This window comes from Schistocerca piceifrons, unplaced genomic scaffold, assembly GCF_021461385.2.
Source record: "Schistocerca piceifrons isolate TAMUIC-IGC-003096 unplaced genomic scaffold, iqSchPice1.1 HiC_scaffold_346, whole genome shotgun sequence".
Lineage (NCBI taxonomy): Eukaryota > Metazoa > Arthropoda > Insecta > Orthoptera > Acrididae > Schistocerca > Schistocerca piceifrons.
The window spans coordinates 60,001-65,000 of NW_025728566.1; the positions used below are offsets into that span (position 1 = coordinate 60,001).

General features: G+C 49.8%; 1 pseudogene; it reads left to right on the forward strand.

Annotated features, from left to right (window-relative positions):
- Positions 1–5,000, forward strand: part of LOC124746181 — a 9,418-nt pseudogene that overhangs the window by 2,483 nt on the left and 1,935 nt on the right.

The window sequence follows — 5,000 nt, forward strand, 5'->3', positions numbered from 1 at the left end:
CGTGGTCTGCTCTCGCCGTTGGTCGGCCTCGTGCTGGCCGGCGGTGCAGGATGCGCGCGCCTGCGCGGCGTTCGCGCCCCGGTGCTTCAACCTGCGTGCAGGATCCGAGCTCGGTCCCGTGCCTTGGCCTCCCACGGATCTTCCTTGCTGCGAGGCCGCGTCCGCCTTAGCGTGCTCCTCCGGGGGCGCGCGGGTGCGCGGATTCTCTTCGGCCGCCATTCAACGATCAACTCAGAACTGGCACGGACTGGGGGAATCCGACTGTCTAATTAAAACAAAGCATTGCGATGGCCCTAGCGGGTGTTGACGCAATGTGATTTCTGCCCAGTGCTCTGAATGTCAACGTGAAGAAATTCAAGCAAGCGCGGGTAAACGGCGGGAGTAACTATGACTCTCTTAAGGTAGCCAAATGCCTCGTCATCTAATTAGTGACGCGCATGAATGGATTAACGAGATTCCCGCTGTCCCTATCTACTAGCTCCAGCTGTCTCATGCTGTGAGCCCTCAAGCTGTGCGGGCTCTCGGTTGGTAAAAGGCAGTGCGGGGAAGGATGCGTCTCAAACAGCCTCTCCTTCTCAAGTGCCCTTACCTGCCTTCTTGAGGTGGAGCTGTTAAGCCTTCGGGCAACTGAAGGGTAGGGGCGCGACAGTGTGCTGAACAACTTGTACACTGGTTCTGATAGCTGCATTCGCTGTGGTGGGATCCTGCCCCAAGTCGGCGAAGGCCACTCGCCTTGTCTTGGACCCCAAGGCATGCTCCGCCAAGCCGGGGCGTGGTGACATGTCCCCGGTCAGGTTAGATGGGTCCAGACCTCCGAACGTCTGGGGGACCGGCCCGGCACCTGAGTAGGACCGGGTCTTTGGCCTTTGGTGGGAACCTGGCCCAGTAGGGGGCGAAGGACGGAGAGTGAATCCGCTCTCCCGGAATGTGGGTGGCATTCGCCGATAAGGGAGCGGGTGAAAACTGTGGTGGTGTGGCTGTTGAAGAGGACTAGTGCGCTGTACCCACGGCGTGCTAAACCTGGCAGCTCAGTTACTGATAGCTCTTGGTCAAGGGGCGGGACCGGTGAGCGAGCTGCATATAGCCTCCCCCCATGCCAGAGAGGCCGGTCCGGGGCAAGAGACGGGCCTCCACTTTCACACTCTCTAATTATCACAATGGCTGAAAATCAAGAGAGTGTTAATGCGTTAGATACTAGCGAAGTTTCGAGCCTCGAGAATGTGTCTGTCGCTGAGCGACATTCGAAATTTCTGAGATTGCTGGATACAAGCATTAAAAATGGTAAGATAAGCAATTATGCTATAAACCATATTAGGGACTTTGTGGCCAACTGGGCAATCGCCCACTCTCAGTTAGAGGGTAGGGTAACGGAATTAGAGAAAGAAAATGAAAGACTTAGAGGCCAACCGGCCCGGTCTTATGCTGCGGTTGCTAGAGCCCCAGTTGCCAAGGCACCGACAGCGAAACAAACCATACAGGACAACATTAAGAAAGTTGCTCCCACAGTGTTCATTAAGCCTAAACCTGGTGATGACATTAAGGCTGTTAAGTCAGCATTTGAGAAGTGCATTGATCCTAAGAAGGATAAGATAAAGATAAACAATGTACGCACGGCAAAGAATGTGCTCATAGTAGAAACGGCATCACAAGAGGACTGCCAAAAGATTTTAAGCAATGAACAATTGAGCAATAAAGTGAAGTGCGAACCTCCTCGCAAGCGTCGACCTTTGATGTGTCTGTATGACGTACCTACGTACATGACAACAGACAATCTGCTAGACGCAATTTACACGCAAAATTTTGACGTGAACATGTCAAGAGGAGAATTCGATGAGCAATTTAAGTTACGCTTTAAAGTAGGACCACGTGGGAAACTGACAGTACACCACGTGGTAGAAGTCTCGCCAGGTTTATGGAAATTACTAACGAGAGTGGGTCGGTTGTATGTTGGCTACTCTGCGTTGAATATAAAAGATTACCTGGCAGTGCCGAGATGCACTAAATGCCAGGACATTAATCATACAAACAAGTATTGTACGCAACCTGATATCATATGCGGCCATTGTGGCCTCTCTGGACATATTAAGAATGGCTGTCCTAATAAGGACAAAGCGGCAGTATGTGTACCATGCAGAAGACGAGGCCGCAAGTGTGGTGGACCTAAAGATTGTCCAACCCACCGAATGTTCTTAGACAGACTTGTCCAAAGAACAGATTACGGCGATATTTAAAGTGGTACAAGTCAATGCCATGCGCAGCCAGATGGTTGCACATGAGCTACGGAAGGTAGCGGAACAAGAAGGAGTTGATATTCTTCTGATACAAGAACCGAACTCCTGTGCGGGTCGAGTCCCTGGTTTTCCTGCAACAGCACAGGTGGTATCCTCAGGTGGGAACCCCATGAGTGCAATTATAGTATTGAATAAAACTATTAAAACTACGATATTAAATCAGTTCTGTACTGAGCATATTATAGTTGTACAACTAAATCTGCTGTCTTACAGTATGTACGTTGTAAACGTCTACTGCCAATTCAGACATGATATCAAGATTTATCTTGATCAGCTGAGTTGGATACTAAGAGTTTTAGCCGGGCAGGCTATAATTGTAGCTCTTGATGCTAATGCGAAGTCCCCACTCTGGCACAGCGATGTACAGGACGGTAGGGGTGCGGAGCTTGTGGATTTGATAATGGAAACGCACATGTATGTGCTAAACTTGCCTGGGTACCCCCCGACCTACTCAGGGAGGGCGGGTGCAACATCAAATATTGATGTCACACTAGCAAGCGAGAGGGCAGCACCCCACGTCCATAACTGGCAAGTAAGAGAACATCTAACTGTCAGTGACCATAACTGTATAACATTTGATATAGCGCCGACCATCGCGGATGTGCCAGGCGAGTGGGTGGAACGCTTCAATTATGCTCGGACAGACTGGGACCGACTCGTGCAGGTGTTCAGTCCTCCCGAGTTCGGAGAGGACATAGGTAATATTGATGAAGCTGTGGAGGAGCTGGTAAGCTCCGTGCAAACGGCTATCACACTGGCTGTACCTCGAATAGCGAGATACATCTGCAGGGAGTCCACCCCATGGACCCCTGAATTGACTGTGCTCAAACGGTCGGTCAGAAGGGCGCGAAGCAACTACCAAAGGAGCTTTGCCCATGACGAACGACAATACCACCTGCGTATTTATCGTCGTCTGAAGCAGAGATACAAGGATCAGTTGGACATTACAAGGCGCCAATCCTGGGAAAAATTTGTGAACGATCAGCTGGGAACAGACCCTTGGGGAGTTCCTTACAAAATCGTTCGAGAAAAAATAAGATCGCCCATGATGCTGTCTACGCTACGTGCTGGGGATGGAGACACGACCAAGAATTGGGAAGAAACAGCAAGGTTGCTGTTGGATACATTATTGCCTGATGACATTGAGGACCAAGACTCGCACGAGCAGCGGGACATACGTCAGGCGCTGTCGATTCCGTATCTTAACGATACAAACGTGTGCCCTTTCTCAGCAGAGGAGGTAGAAGCAACCATCTACACCTTTGCAAGGAAGAAGGCGCCTGGTCCTGACGGGATCCCTGTGGAGATCTTACAGGGACTCGCACACTTGGTCGCCCCGGCACTAAGTCGTATTTACAACAGTTGTTTACAAAGGGGCTATTATCCACTAAAGTGGAAAACTGCAGAAGTTGTAGTTATCAGGAAAGGCCCTGATAAAGATCCAACAGTGCCGAAATCCTATCGGCCTATCTGTCTGCTGGATGTAATGGGCAAAGCATTTGAGAAGTTGCTGGCTGACCGTCTCCAGAGTCATCGAACTCTGTATGGTATGAGTGATAGGCAGTTCGGATTCCGAAAGGGTCGCTCCACCCAGGATGCGATCAATGAGGTTTGCCGAATTGTTCACTCTGCGACATCAAAGTATGTACTTGGCATAATGATAGACATCTCAGGGGCCTTCGACAACCTGTGGTGGCCGGCACTCTTCTCTCGCCTGCGAGAGATTGGGTGCCCGCAGCTGCTGTATGGCTGTCTGGAGGCCTACTGTGATGGAAGGACTGCTAAGATAACGGCTCCTGGAGCCGTCGTATCTAAAAGAGTATCCCGTGGTTGTCCCCAGGGATCGGTGTGTGGTCCCATTTTCTGGGATATTAACATGGAACCTTTGTTGAACGTCCTGCAGCGAGAGACTGCAGTTCTGGGAGTCGTTGCTTATGCGGATGATCTCGCAATTCTAGTAGAAGGTGACACTCGCAATGTGATCGAGGACCGATCACGACTGGTTATTGAACTATTAACCAACTGGTGTACGAAGACTAAAATGTCTATAGCACCACAAAAATCCCTATATATGCTCTTGAAAGGCAAGTTAAATAGGGACCCAACAGTCAGAATTAATGGCCAAGCAGTGTCACGACAGAGATATGCCCGTTACCTTGGGGTATATTTAGATGAGAATTGGAGTTTCATTCCGCATATCGAGCAAATAACGACAAAGTCCCTAGCTTTGTTCAATAAGATAATATCAATTGGACAAAGAAGGTTCCATCTGCCGTCAAAGGCAATAAATATTTACCATAACAGCATATTGGCACCAATAGTAGGGCACGCATCCAGTGTGTGGGCCCACAGGTTAGCTCTGGTGCGGCCTGCCGCTGCTGTCAGGCGAATACAGAGGAACGTTCTGTTGAGATGCATTGGAGCATTCAACACAAGTCCAACAGATGCACTGTTGGTAATTATGGGTCTATGTCCATTAGACCTAATAATAAGGCAGCACGCAGCCTTCTATTGGCTGCGCAAACAGAACATCGACAGGGTACAAGATATAATGGGCGTTCCTCTGGTAAGTGTCAAAGCCATTCGCAAGAAAGTGCTTGACATTTGGCAGGACGAATGGGATGGATCCAGTACGGGCCGTAGAGTCCATGGGTTTATACCCACAGTAAGGGGAAGATTAAATAACAAGATAATGAAGCCCTCACAGGG